At 47.1% G+C, this 15,601-nt stretch overlaps 1 protein-coding gene across 5 annotated transcripts in view; it reads left to right on the forward strand.

Moving 5' to 3' along the window:
* The window catches only part of TENM4 (teneurin transmembrane protein 4), a 3,045,593-nt gene that overhangs the window by 2,614,077 nt on the left and 415,915 nt on the right, over window positions 1-15,601 (forward strand). The window lies entirely within an intron of this gene.

A 15,601-nucleotide genomic window follows, 5' to 3' on the forward strand; every position in this document is an offset into this window, starting at 1 on the left:
CCAGCATCTTATGTGGTTCAGAGGATGGCTTCCCAACAAAAGCTGTCATTTTGGGATAACTTATATCTTGAGGTTTAGAGGAGATGTTGTCAAAGGATACAGAGTTTCAGTTAATAGGAGGAATAAGTTTCTGAGATAGATTGCACAGCATGGCGACTATACTTAATAAGCATGCATTCTTTATTTCAGAGCTGCTAAAAGAGTAGATTTTTAAATATTCTGCCACAAAAAAATAAGTATGTGAGATAAGGGATATGTTAATTAACTTGATTTAATCGTTCCACAGTGTATACATGTATCAAAACATCCTATTGTGCCCTATAAATATATGCAACTATTATTTGTCTGTTTAAAAGAAAGTGAAAAGACTAAAAAAATAAATTTTAACAATTAAAACTTGAGGTTTTGCCCCAGCTTCCCCCGATCCCAGTAAGTGCCAGCTCCACACTCCCTATTCCTCTCTCTTCCGTGCCGCTCCTTCCCAAGGCCTGAGAGAGGCTGTGGGAGGAAAGGATGACATCTGGTTCCCACGCCTCCTTTTCACGGTGGAGGAAAGGGAGCCCAGTTTCAGCGTTTTCCTCTTTCCTCTCGGGACTTTGCTGGCAGCATTCTGAGGGGCTCTAAGCCTAACGCAGTCCTTCGTGGAGACTAGCCCCCCGGAGGGAATCTCCCCCTCTGTGTATTTCATGCATAGCTTTGCTGAGCCAGGTCAGCACCAGGGTGGGTCCTGCCGGGCTCTGGCAGCAAAGCCTTAGAGCCCAGACACAGCGCCAGCACCTGGAGGGCTGCTTCTGGGAAGCACAGTGAGGAGGAGGTCCGCTGGTGCTTCCACACCAGAACCAGCAAAAGGGTGTGGGGAGGGCAGTCAGAATGAGTAATAGAACAGGAAGCACCGAGCCTGGTGTCAGTGCCCCCTGCTGGCTTCCAGCTTCAAATGTAGATCCTCGTGATTCCTGGCCTGGATTCCCGTGGATCAGGGCAGGGAGCAGGTCAGAGATGAGGCTTAGACGGGTTAGTTTCTGAAGAGGCGTCTTCAGCTGAGTGGTGCAATCCTAGTGATTCCTGGCCTGGATTCCCGTGAATCAGGGCAGGGACCAGGTCAGAGATGAGGCTTAGGGAGGTTAGTCTCTGAAGAGGAGTCTTCAGCTGAGTGGTGCAAAACCAAGGTTAATCCCCAGATTGGGAATGGGCAGGAGACCACGCATGGTCAGGGTCAGGTGGGGAAATGTATCCCCTTAGGATCCAGAGTCCCATGCAGCCAGTTCCAAAGGGTGTATCCTGCCACCCCTCCCAGAGGACTCACATGTTCTCCTAGGGAGCCTGTGTACTTGTCTAGGGGTGGGAGGGTGGCAGTGGCTTGGGTACTGGGTACTGGCATGGCAGTGTCACTCTCTCTTGGCCCTCAGCCAGCCCTGTGACGGAGCCTATGACCTCAGCACCAGAGGAGTTTCCCTCTCTATGGTGGGAAGCCACCCACACTTCCTCACCCACCTTCCCAAGGCCATGCCCAGTCAGGAGCCCTGCCTCTCCCCACCCCCACCACACACTAAACTTGAGTACTAAGTTGAAGGGCAGTGCAAGGCCTGGCACAAAGAGATTAGGGTCTGTGCCACCACACCACAGCACACAGGGAGCCCCAGTTCTGTTAATGGTCTAGGGTCTGGCATCGGGTGAATTGCATCCTTTCTCAGGACCTCAGTTTCCTCATCTATAAAATAGTTTAAATGAAATTCCCATTCCCTGATCTGAGAGTGTTAATTCTTAGATGAGGTAGAGGGGTGTTCTGTGGTGGAATAATATAGGATGCTGTGAATTAAACAAACTTAAACCAGTTTCTGTACTGCAGGACTTCTTAGAGTTTTTAAGATGTTAATGCGCATGCTAACGGATAAATTACCCAAGGAGGGATGTATGCAGCATTCCGCAGATCGATTTGTCTACAGAACTCTTTCGTTCTCAGAGCATCTGGTGGGACCAGTGTTCTAATCAACACTTTTTGGGTCTAGCTGAGCTAAATGACCTGTAGGACCTTCTAGATCTAGAATTCTTGGACTCTAAGTGCACGCACAAAATGAAGGTGCGCAAGAGGAAAATGATAATAACAACATTGATACTTCATAGTTGTGTGGCTGGGCATGATGGCTCATGCCTGTAATCTCAGCACTTTCAGAGGCCGCGGTGGATGGATTGCTTGAGGCCAGGAGTCCAAGACCAGCCTGGGCAACGTGGCAAAACCCCATCTCTACTAAAAATACAAAAATTAGCCAGGCATGGTAGTGCACACCTGTAATCCCAGCTACTCAGGAGGCTGAGGCAGGAGAATCACTGGAACCTAGGAAGTGGAGGTTGCCGTGAGCCAAAATTGCAACACTGCACTCCAGCCTGGACAACAGAGTGAGACTCTGCCTAAAAATAATAATAATTAATAGTTGCTGCCGATTATCTGAACCTAAGCACAGCGCTAACTGCTTTAGCTATGTGATCTCATTTACTCCCCCTACAATCCCTTGAAGAAGGTTTTATTATCCCCATTGTACACAGTAAGGAAGCCGCAGCCCAGAGAAGTTAAGAAACCTCCGTAGGTCACACAACTAGCAAGATGAGATTGGAACTCAAGCCTATAGGACTCTAAAATCTGTATTCTTATAGCCCTGGTTCTAGTGAATTCCCTCTATAGCAAAATAATTGGGTTATTTGTTCTTTCGAAGCCTTCTTGCCGTGGTGACTAATGATCATTTTCCATAAAGCCATGACAGAAAGAGGTGCACGCCGCCCACATTATTGTATATTCCCTGAGAACTGAATTACAGCTTAATTAAGCCTCTGTTGGGTGATAATGACGTATTCACCAAGCCTGAAGAGTTTCAGCCTCTGATAATGGGGACGGAGAAATGGCCGCCTGCACCCCTGGCCATGTTGTCATCTCTTTTTGATCATCTATTTCCACACTAGTGACAAAACTCGAAGCCTCACTATACTTAGGCAAGGAGGTAGGCAGATGAATCTAATAAAGGGCTTCTGTTTCCCACATCCCTTCCAAGCCTGGACTCTCTAAACCTACACTCCCCATAGGTGTCTACTCAATCCAGGTTGGGAAGTTACATTAACAGCTTTGTTAGCCGGGCGCGGTGGCTCAAGCCTGTAATCCCAGCACTTTGGGAGGCTGAGGCGGGTGGATCACGAGGTCAAGAGTTCGAGACCATCATGGTCAACATGGTGAAACCCCGTCTCTACTAAAAAATACAAAAAATTAGCTGGGCATGGTGGTGCATGCCTATAATCCCAGCTACTCAGGAGGCTGAGGCAGGAGAATTGCCTGAACCCAGGAGGCGGAGGTTGCGGTGAGCCGAGATTGTGCCATTGCACTCCAGCCTGGGTAACAAGAGCGAAACTCCGTCTCAAAAAAAAAAAAAAAAAAAAAAAACAAAACAAAAAAAAAACACAGCTTTGTTATGCTTTATACGGGTCTAAATAATAACAGCAATCATGGGAGTGGCTCCCTTTTATTCACTGATTAGGTTCACATTCCTCTTAATCACACTATTATCTCCCCAAATGATAGCTGGGGAAGCTGAGGCACTGAGAGATTAAAGGCTGTGCACAGGGCCACATGTCTGGTTGAGCTGCAGCCAGGCTGTACCACGAAAGTCCTGGTTCCTTTCAGCCTCTTTCTCCCTTTTCTTTTACCTTCGCACTCCCATCTTTCTCTCGTTCTGCCTGACCTCGTGGAACCCCTGGGCCCCAGCCAGCTCTCTCCTTTGACTGTGATGAGAACTCGGATCTCACCATCAGAACAGGGCTCAGTTCCACTGGACCTGTCAGTCAACCCATCCCAGTGTGGTCACTTCTCAGGAGTAGAGCAAAGCCAGCAACCTCAGGCACATGTGCAATTGCCTTTAATCGCCCTGGCAACCCAGTGCCATTCCCATTTGCCAAATGGGAAACCTGAAGCTCCAAACTGAGACACACCAGCCGCTGAGTCAACAAATTGGCAGAGTTTAGATCTGAAGCCTGGTCTCTCTGATGGCCTGAGCCGTCTCTATAGTCTGAGCCTTTTGCCTGCCTCCATTTGAGTCTACAAGCATCCTCGGCTCTCAGTTGAGGCCACCAAAAATGTACAACCAAGTTCTCAGAGATCCTTACCAGATAAATGTGAAATGTGAAGCATAACCCCCGGCCACCTCCAGCCACAGGAACATTTACTCTGCCTCCACACCCGGCCTTGCATTAGTCAATAGTAATTGTCAACAGTATTGATAGCGGTGGAGGCTTTTGCTGAGGTCACAGTGATGCTGCATGCAGCTGCCATCAATAATAACTTTTATGGGGTCCATTAAAGACAATTTCTGCCCCTGAAGGTTAATGTCAGCAGCTTTTATGTCACTGCTTAATATCTAAAATAAATACAGAATTGACTGGGTAATGTAAACACAAATCTTCCTACTCAGGGCCTTCAGGCAGAGCCAGCCCTCAGGCCTCTCCTCTCCTGCCAGGAGGGGCCAGCAGGCTGGGGGACAGTGAGAAGCCCGCATGTCAGGAACACAGTCAGCATGCGATAGATGTTTTTCAGATAGCAGAAGTTGCAATCTGAGCTTCACTCCCAAGCACGGGTTCAAGCTGACACAGTGTCTTTTGTGGATTCATTCTGTCATTTGTCCCACGGCTATACTGAGCTCCTTCATTGTGCAGCGTTATTCTAGGATGTGGACTCTAGATGACCCGTGGGGGAGGCAGGGCTCCGACCACCTTGTGGCTCTTTAATGGAGGTGCAGCAGGCAGTGTTTCAGAGTGGAAAAAGAATGCTAGTTTCAGAGTCCAGTGAGGAGACCTGGCCTCAAGTCGTGGTTGTATCAGTCCCAGCTCTGAGGTCTTGGGCAAGTCATTTCACCTCTCAGAGCCACAGTTTTGTCATTTTAAAAAGAGCATGTCAGTGGTTACCAGGGCCTAAGAAGAGGCTGATGGGGAGTTATTGTTTAATGGGTACCGATTTTCAGTTTGGGATAATGAAAAGTTTCGGAGAGACGTCAGAGTAATGGATGCACAACAGTGTGACTACACTAGTGCCACTGAAATACATTCCTCAAAATGATTAAAAGGATTTAATGTCATGTATTTTTCACATAATAGAAAAAAACGCAAAAACAGCGTGCCATCTTCCTTCCTTGAAGTGTTGCCATGAGCCTGTACTACAGCATTTGTGAAGCGTCTGGTCTGTGTTGGGCCTTAATTCACAGGAGCTATTAATATTAATTTTTTAAAGAGCTGGATGATGACAATAAAGGAGCAGTTCATTTTGCCCTGAGGGCGAAAAGGCTCATTCCTTCATTCCACTCATGTTAGGCAAGGGGCTTGAAAGCCTAGTAGGATTTCACTGAATCTGAGGGATCTGAGAAAGGCATTCCCGGTAGAGACAATTGCCTGAGCCAAGGCTTGGAGGCATGCAGAAGCATGATGGGGCTGGGGAACAGTAAGAATGTACTCCTGATTTAATCCCAGTGGCAAATTGAGAAATCTACTTTGAAAGGAAACAGTGAAACAGAATCACAATTACCACCCCCCCACACACACCCCAAATTATCAAGCAGCCTGGTGTCAAAAGGGAAATTATTGGTTAACCTAATTAGGCAGCCAAATTGCTCATTCAGAGTCTGTAGATTAGGTGAGCATCTCCAAAGCACAGTGAGAAAGGAGCTCATTACCAATTCAGTCCATTTATCCTCTGCTCTCCCTGCCCCCATACCCATGAGACTTGGCGTGAAAAATCTATAAGAATATCTATCATTAAGTCCCAAGGGGGTCAAAGTACGGCAGCAACCCAAACCGTTGTACAATGGGACACCACCTGGTAGGGTGGGAAGTTAGGTCCCATCCGCTAGAGTGGGGATCGGGCCCACATTTGATTACTCTTCTGTTTTGGAAGCCAGTGCACAGCCCTCCCAGGAAGGCAGAGGGGCTCCATGTTTTCAAGGAATTAGAGTCCCCTACTGGACAGAGCTATCCACGTAAACCTTGTGCATGCCGTAAGCCCCCAGGCTGCCAAGAGAACTGAGTAGAGGCTGGTAGAGCCAGAGCCTTTGAGCCTCTAAGAATCTGTGAGCTAGAAGGAACCTTGGAGACAGCAAGCCCACCAACTCTTAACCTTCCCCTCATTTTCTAGCCAAGGACACAGAGATTTGGAGCAGTTAGGTAGATCGTTGAAGGGTGCACAGCTAGTCAACATCAGAGCCAGGGTGTGAATCAAGATCCATCCCACTACAGTGCTCATTATCCTTCTGGACCACTGTGTGCAACAATCTTTTTTGTTTTATAGAGACATGTTTATGTTAGCTCAACCCATAAAATATATGAGATCTGGGAGATGATTCTAGCTCTATCCAGAACATAAACTTCTTCGTCAATATTACAAACTTCCAGAAAAGAAAGTGAACCCAGGCTGACGCAGTGGCTCATGCCTAGAATCCCAGCACTTTGGGAGGCCGAGGCGGATGGATCACGAGGTCAGGAGATTGAGACCATCCTGCCTAACACGGTGAAACCCCGTCTCTATTAAAAATACAAAAATATTAGCCGGGCATTGTGGCACGCACCTGTAGTCCCAACTATTTGGGAGGCTGAGGCAGGAGAATCGCTTGAACCCAGGAGGCAGAGGTTGCAGTGAGAAAAGATCACGCCACTACACTCCAGTCTGGGCAACAGAGCCAGACTCCGTCTCAAAAAAGAAAAAGTGAATCCATAACCTATTAGAAGTGATCAGGACCTGGAGATTACACTGGGCCATTCTCAGATTATGACATGCGAGAGAAATGACATTTGAAGTTACGTGATTTAGAGGGTTAAGAGAAATATTCCACCAGGATGTACCTGAGAAGGCTTTATGGAAGAAATGCTCGTCCCTAGGTTTTAAGGGCTGGAAAGCACTTTAATAGGCAAAGAGTAGGCAGAGGGGATGTTTTATGTGGGCGAAGCTTGGGGGTAAACCAGTTGAAGGTGTGTCACATGAGGCTAGAACGTAAGTGCGTGCAACTAGGAATAGAGGGGCAGTGTCCTAGGAGATAAGTTTTGCAAGTTAGTTGGATTGTCTGTCATTCCACAACAATTTGTTGAGCACCTACTATGTACCAGGCACTCTTTTAGGTACTGGGGTTCCAGCAATGATCAAAGCAGACAAAACCGCCCCCTCTGATGAAGATTACATTTTAGCGGGGAGGCTGATGATGAACAAGATGAAAAATAAATAGCATAGGTTGTTTCTCTGTAATAGTTGCTATGGAAAGGGGGACAGTGAGTCCCAGGGTGTGTCTGGGTGGTGGGGGTTGCAGTTGTAAATATGGTAGCCAGCGAAGGCTTCACAGAGAAGGTGACATTTGAACAAAGCCTTGCGGTAGGTAAGGGAGCAGGCTGTCAGGATGTCTGGAAGAAAAGCGATCTTAGCAAAGGTGCTAGAGCCTTAAGGCAGGAGCGTGTGTGTGGCTGGTTGAAATGCAGCAAGGAGGCCAGAGTGGCTAGATGGTAGAGGAGGCCAAAGAGGGGAGGGGAGGCCAGTGTGTGCAGGCCAGTGCAGGGGAGCCACGGGAGGGTTCTGAGTGGAGAAGTGATGAGGTCTGACTAATGCTTGAACGGGATCATTCTGGAAGCTGTGTTGAGAGTAGCCTACCAGGCAAAGGCTCAAGTAGGCGGCTCTTGCAGTCATCCAGAAGAGAGACGACAGGTGATCAGGTTAGAGCGAGCCATAGGTGAGGAATGGGCAGGGGATGTAGTTCACTGAGGTGCGGCGGTGAGGGTACTACCTGTACCTGTGGAAGGGGATAGAACTTTCTCTTCCCTGTTGCTCCCCACCATTTTGTTAGCATTGAGGATGACTTCAGTACTCTTAAGTTCTATGACCAGAACGGCTTGCCAGGCCTCTTAGGACAGGGGGCTCACCTCTGACCCTTCCCCCCGGCCTCACTGCTAACTTGGTCCAGTTCAGGTCCTTTAGCCACAGCCCGCCCCGTGCCACACCCCGCGCCTTCTTGTTCTTAGTCCACCGCTTTGGTCCTGAGCCACATCCCTCGCCCACTCCCCCCAGCACGCCCCATCCCGCTGCCGGCCATCTTGGTTTCTGACCTTGCTGCCTGACTCCCTCCCCCAGCCTTGCCTTATCTTCTACATGAGACTCTTGGAACCATCATTTTTTGATACAATCTCAGCTTCCCTTTAAACCATCATTTTAGCCCTTCGTTCTGCTTGGTTGCCTCAAGCTGCCTTAGTGGAGTTTGACCTGGGGCCTCCTCCCCATAGCATCGCATCTGCTGGAATTGCCTGTGATCTGGGAGCCAACACCTGACAATGGCTACTAGCTTTGTGGTTCTTAGGGATCCCTTTAAGAAGTCGTGGCCCAGATTAAATGCACCCCCTAACCACTTCCCGCTGGCAAGCTCTGTGACTCTCCCTGGCGGCAGCACATACTCATACAGCAGCACCTTTCTTCTGAAAGGGCAAGGGAGGAAAAGGAAGGCTCAGAGCCATGCTAAATTAAGACAGATTGCATTCCTGAAACTTGGTTAAGACCCGCTGAGAGTGCAGAGAGGTGCAGCAAAGGAGAGTTTTGTTTTTAATTTGAGACACCACGACTTTCAATTCCAATGGAGGCAACGACATGCATGATGACAAACTTCCTACCGAAAGATGTTTGAGAAGCGTTTTTCCCTGTCAGTAAGCTCAGCTTTGTCCAAGGAGAGTGGTTTCTGAGGCTTCTGGAACTTCATCTGACCCAGGATGACTTCAGGGAAGAAAGAATAACCAACATTGGGAAAGGAGCTTCCTGCCTGTGGGAGCCTAGTTCCAGGGCCAGATGTGTAGAGTCCAGGGATGAATCTGGTTTCAATTCTAGGCTGTGTCACCCGTCCTACTGTGACTTTGACCTAGTCACTTCTCTCTGAGCATTATCATAGTTTCCCCATCGGCCAAAAAAGGTCAGTGGAATCTCAGACAGTGAGATAACTTGGAAGGAGAATAGGCTTTGGCAACAAGCTTGGAATCCCAGCTCAACAACTTAGGGATTGAGTGATTTTGTGCAAATTACTCAATCCCACTGAGCCTCAGTTTCTTCATCTGAAACCTGGGAATAGATAAATGTCTACCTTCTACAGTTGTAATGAGAATGGAAGGTGATTATGCATGTGAAAAAGCAGGACAGTGTTTTTAAAACTATGGGTCAACCAATCACGAAATAAATTTTATAGCTCAGCACCATCGTTTAAAATCATAATAAATAGGCTGGGCACAGTAGCTCATGCCTGTAATCCAAACACTTTGGGAGACCAAGGCAGGCAGATTGCTCGAGGTCAGAAGTTCAAGACCAGCCTGGTCAACATAGTGAAACCCCCAACTCTACTAAAAAAAAAAAAACAAAAATTAGCTGGGCCTGATGGTGCACACCTGTAGTCCCAGCTGCTGAGGAAGCTAAGGTGGGAGGATCACTTGAACCTGGGAGGTGGAAGTTGCTGTGAGCCAAGATGATGCCACTGCACTCCAGCCTAGATAACTGCCTTTCATAATAAATAAATTATTAATAATAATTTAATGAATAGACAGAAGCAGAGTAAAGCATATGGAACATAGTAAGATAAGTATTACTTTGTACAATTTTTATTCCAGTTACACTTTACATACAACACATGTACTCGAATGTCATGTAAAATATATTTATTATTCTAGATTCTAGTAAACACAGGCTTACAAGATGGTAGCTAGGAGCCAAACACCCATGCCTGTGAACTCAGCACTTTGGGAGGCCAAGGTGGAAGGATCACTTGAACAAAAAATAACAACAAAAAATAGCCAAGGATGATGGTGTGCACCTGAAGTCCCAGCTACTCAGAAGACTGAAGGAGCCTGGGTGATAGAGGCTGCAGTGAGCTATGACTGCACCGCTGAACTCTAACCTGGGCAATAGAACAAGACTCTGTCTCCAAAAAAAAAAAAAAAAGATGGTAGCTGGAATATGGCTGCACCTTGTGAATGTTAATTCCCTTCCTTCAAGGACCCCTTAGCTCAAAAATTCCATGATTCATGATGTTATAGTCTTGGCAAAAAACTGCTGGCCTGGGCCGGGCGTGGTGGCTCACGCCTGTAATCCCAGCACTTTGGGAGGCCAAGGCGGGTGGATCACAAGGTCAAGAGGTCGAGACCATCCTTGTCAACATGGTGAAACCCCGTCTCTACTAAAAATACAAAAAATTAGCTGGGCGTGGTGGCATGTGCCTGTAATCCCAGCTACTCAGGAGGCTGAGGCGGGAGAATTGCCTGAATGCAGGAGGCGGAGGTTGCAGTGAGCCGAGATCGCGCCATTGCACTCCAGCCTGGGTAACAAGAGCAAAACTCCGTCTCAAAAAAAAAAAAAAAAACAAAAAAACTGTTGGCCTAAAATGTCTAGGGTCCCCTTTCTGAGAATGACTATGTATGTATCCAGGTGGGGGCTCATGATTCAGCTGAAAGAAGATTGGCTCCGGGATCAGAGACTTACTGAAGGTCACACAGCATGTACAATGATAAAGCTGGAGTCCCTAATTTGTAGAACCTGGGCATCTCTCCTCTCCCCTCCCCCAGCTTCCTTCTATGTAAATGGTCACTGGGATGATTCATAAGCCCTAGAGTAGCTGTGGGCTGTAAGGACAGCAGGAAAAGCATCCCCAAACAGGGAGAGCTGACTTAGGAAGATGCAGGGGCTGGATGAGGCATAAGCTGGGTTCACACACCCAGCTGGATCTCTCCACTGAGCACAAAGGCAACTGGAGAGGAACCCAGAGCAGATAGCAATGGGCACAACATGAAAGTAGCATGTCAAGAGAAATCTGGCTTCTCCCAACCCATAGATCCTTACCACAAATTTAATTTCACACTGACCAACCCAGGCAGATGGATGGACCACCATATAGAAATGGCTTGCTTTCCTTTGACTTCTTGCTGGAAGGGAGCGTAGGGAGCAAAGGACGAAGCGAGGCTCCAGGACTTCATCTGGGTTTCATACATGAAGCCCAAAGGCAGCAATTACTCATACTCCACAAAATGCCTCTTTCAGGAAGAGCCCGTAGGGATGACCAGACCTTCCCTGAAACTCTCCCCAAAGTGACAAGCCCAGCTTCCTCTGATGGTGGGAAGCAGCAGCAATGAGGAAAAGGAGCATTGGACTAGCAGTCAGAGGGCATGGGTGTGACTCCTGGCTGGTGGCGGGGGTTAAGGAAATAGCAAAGATCTATTATGGCTAAAGTCTGTGAGATCAAGAAAAGATGAGGCCAGAGAGGAGAGCTGGGCTCCATCATGGCAGGGGAATTACTGAATTACTGGCTCAAGAGTTCAACCTTTGTCCCGAAGGTGATAGGAATCACAGGAATATTTTAAGCAGGGAGAGGTTACAGGTGACAAATGCCTTCCCTGATTCATGTGAGAACAGACATGCCATCTAGCGTGGTATTGTTCTTGAGAAGACTGCAATCGCCTTTAGCTTTGAGTTACTGGCAGTTTAAATAAATAAAGCTGCAGGTCTGGCTGGAACCTACATTCATAAAGCATTTGCCCTGGATAAATAACTAACCAGGAACTTGTCAAGAACCTCAGTCCCACCTCTGCCAAAATTTGACTTTGATTTTGTTTATCAGATTTTGTTATCAGATTTTCTTTGTAAAGAGTTTGTTTGCATACATAATTACTCTCTTCCTGTCCTAATAAACCTGATTTAGTCTGGGTTTCCTAGAAAGCAGCGCTGAGGCAAAGATTAAAAGCTGATGCTTTATGTAGGAGAAGTAATCTCAGGAACATGAGACAAAGAAAGATGAGAAGCAAAGGAAGGTGATATGTTACCATGCTGGCCAGTGCCTCACGACAAGCTGCAAAGACATACCTCATCTCTAAGCAGGAATGGCTCCTGAGAAGGCTCTCAGGCAGGCTGTATGTACAGTCATGTCTCCAGAGCAGTCTGTGGGAGGAAGGCAAGACAAGCAGTTAATGGGTGCTAGGCAGCAGAATTCAATGGACCAACTGGCCACAGTGGCAGCAAAGTGCTACCATTGACTGAGGGGCCAGCAGACGGCAGGCCCAAGAGACTCTGAAAGGATGCATGAGCTGTGATGGATGCCGCTGTTAACTGCTTCTCTCTCCCTCCCTCCCTTTCTGCTTCCCTCCCTCCCTCCCTCTCTTCTTCCCTCCCTCCCTCCCTCTCCCCTTCCCTCCCTCCCTCCCTCTCCCCTTCCCTCCCTCCCTCCCTTGCCACATCCCCCTGCTCCTTTCTGTGTCTTTTTACTCATAAACTCTACCTGTCAATAATTATAAGGGTAATGCTCACTATTTATTGTATACTTACAGTGAACCAGATAGTATGCATTCATTACTTCATTTCATTACCATGTCAGCCAATGAAACAAGGGTTGTTCCCCATTAAAAAACGGGCAAAGGACTTGAAGAGACACTTCTCCAAAGAAAGCATACATGTGGCGAACAAACATGTAAAAGAAAGCTCTCCGTCACTGATCATTAGAGAAATGCACATCAAAACCACAATGAGATGTTATCTCATGCCAGTCAGAATGGCTATTACTAAAAAGTCAAAAAAACAACAGATGTTGGCAAGTTTGCAGACAGAAAGGAATGCTTTTACACTGTTGGCGGAGTGTAGATTAAATTAGTTGAACCATTGTGGAAGGCAGTGTGGCGATTCCTCAAAGACCTAGAGGCAGAAATACCATTCGACCCAGCAATCCCCTTACTAGGTATATGTCCAAAGGAATATAAATCGTTCTGTCATAAAGATACATGCACCCATGTGTTCATTGCCGCACTATTTACAATAGCAAAGACATGGAATCAACCTAAATGTTCATCAGTGTTAGACGGGATAAGGAAAGTGTGGTACATATACACCATGAAATACTATGTAGCCATAAAAAAAGAATGAGGTCTTGTCCTTTGCAGGGACATGGATGGAGCTGGAAGCCATTTTCCTGAGCAAACTAATGCAGAAACAAAAATCAGACACTGCATGTTCTCACTTATAAGTGGGAGCTGAATGATGAGAACACGTGGACACACTGCAGGGACAACACACGCTGGGGTCCATCAGAGGTGGATGTGGAGGGGAGGGAGAGCATCAGGAAGAATAGCCTACCATGACACGTGTTTACTTATGTAACAAACCTGAACAACTGGCACATGTACCCCTGAACATAAAAGTTGAAGGGAAAAAATAGGGGTTGTTATTCCGGTTTTAGAGCTGCTGAAATTGAGGCCTCAAAAGCGTAAATAACTTGCCAGCTAGCCAGTCACAAAGCTGATACCTCAACCAGGGCTATCCAAATCCAAAGCTCTTACCCCTAGTCACATTACCTGATGGAGACAGGAATGTAGAACTACTTTTATGGGTTAAAAGTGTGTCGATGTATCAGCCTAGCCCTTCCAAACAAACACTTGGTGTCTCCAAGATAAAAGCACATACTCCGGAGTCAGTCTGCCTGGGTTGGAAGCTTAGCACTTCCACTTATTAGCTGTGTTATCTTGTGTTAAACGAGGCAGGTCTCTTCATCTCTCCACGCCTCGGTGTTCTCACCTGTAAAATGGAGGTAATTCTGGTATCTCTCTCACAGTGTGGTTGTAAGGGTTAAATGAGGTAAGAAAGTTGAAGAACTTAGAATCGTGTCTGGCACACAGGAAGTGCTATGTAAGTGTATGCTGTTGTTAATGGCACTGCACGTCATGATTTACAAAGTGTTTTCATATTTTGTTTAACATTTGCAACGAGCTTTGAGGTAGATATCGGTCTCATTCTTGTTTGGAAGTGTTCCTGAGATCATGCAGCTGGCGCGTGATAGTGATGGGATTCAACCCCGGGTCTGTCTGACTCCACACCCACACACAGCTGTTCATAACTCTCTCTGGCAGCTGGTCAGCCTGGCCCTAACTGCCAGAGATGATTCCCCAAGTACCAGGGCCAAGTATGAAAAGGCTCCAGCTAGCCGGATTTTCTTCAGGCCACTTTCTCCCAGTTTGCTCTGTGACAAGGATCCTTCTTCTGGAAGAAACTCTCCTTCCAATAAATAGCCAAACCCTTTCTGTTCCAAACACTGAAGAGGAATTTTCTTCCCACCATTGCTCAGCAGCCTGGCTCCTAAATGAGTTTGCTGTACTTAGTTTGTGGAGTACCTTAACTACAAAACAAATTGCTTTCCCGAATGTGCCTCCAAGAAGGAAATAAGTGTCTAGAACAAACCAGATTCAAAGCATGGTATAAACAAAGGGAAATTGTTGGCAATTCCAGCTGCTCGTAAAGATGCAAGAGGGAGGAGAGAAGAGCCCTCATGGGTGTGAAGTGGGCTGTGAAAGTCCGGAGGAAGGTGCTTCAAATAGGAACCAAATGGGCTAAGTCAGAAGTTAGACAGCAATTAGAAGTGAGGCGCCTCCAGGCATCTCTCTCTGACTCTGCATGCAGCCTCACCTGGTAGCAAGAAGAGGGAGACCGCTTAAACGAAAGGATTTACCCTCCTCTCTACCTGCATCCACAGCCTTCAATAATGTATAACCTCAGCAGTAGAGCTAGTGCTGAAAGATGAATTTTACTTAGAAAAAAGATTGTGTCATTTTTTTTCCCCCAGCCAGATTTGCAAAGCTCCTCAAAAGTCTGCTCTGGCAGCCTGACCATTACTCTTCACATTTAGGGAGTGCATAATAGCTCACAGTGCCCTTTAATACCTGGCATTTCACAAATCGTGACATCATCTCTCCAGTCCAGGGCACCTGAGCCCACACCCTGGCTTTGAATCCTGACAATGCACCTTTGAAAGCCTTGCAGCCTGGGTCTGGATGTGCCCAAGGTTTGGTAAGTGACTAAAAGCACTGACAGGACTCAGCGTACAGCAGGACTCACAATTAATATTTGCTACAGCAATGGGGGGAAGAAAGCAAATCAGCAAAGGGAAAAGGTGCGTGGGACAAAGTTCGGAGGAAGCCCGGCAAAAGCTTCCAAGAATTTTTCTCTCAGCAGAGTTATATAGGAAGTGCTCTATTTCAACAGCCGGGAGCTCGGATGATACCTGCAAAGTGCTGTCCACCGTGGAATCTCAAGAGACCCAGGACCCCAAGTGTTGATCAGGAGCTAGTCAAATAGGTGCCCTCTGCCTACCATGTACCAGATTCCAGACTCCCAGAAGGAAATAATGTGTTTCACATAAACATTATTTGTACAATCTAGGCACAGTACAGTCTAGGCGCCGATAACCCCTCCTATCATTTAGGACATAGGCAAGTGTTTACCAGCCAGGTTCTCAGGCACCAGCCCAAGGCCAGCCTTGCAAGCAGAGCTTTCTCAGGAGGCAGGCTTCGGCCTGCTATGGGAACTCCTTTCTGCCCCCCTGCCTCTTAGACTGCCCTCCGATTTGACTAGTAAGTGGCCCTAGCAGACCCCCTAGTGTGTACTTCTCGGGACAGCCTCGTGGTTCTTTCTCTGCTCATCGTCCTTCATGCAGTAACTCTTAGAAAGTGATTATAAACTTTGTGAGAAATTCTGACAAAGCACACTGCTAGTGCTGGTGATGACAGTGGAGAGAAAAATGAAATGATGCATCCTGAGTAGGGG

The sequence above is a fragment of the Saimiri boliviensis genome, chromosome 6 (genome assembly GCF_048565385.1).
Source record: "Saimiri boliviensis isolate mSaiBol1 chromosome 6, mSaiBol1.pri, whole genome shotgun sequence".
Classification (NCBI taxonomy): Eukaryota; Metazoa; Chordata; class Mammalia; order Primates; family Cebidae; genus Saimiri; species Saimiri boliviensis.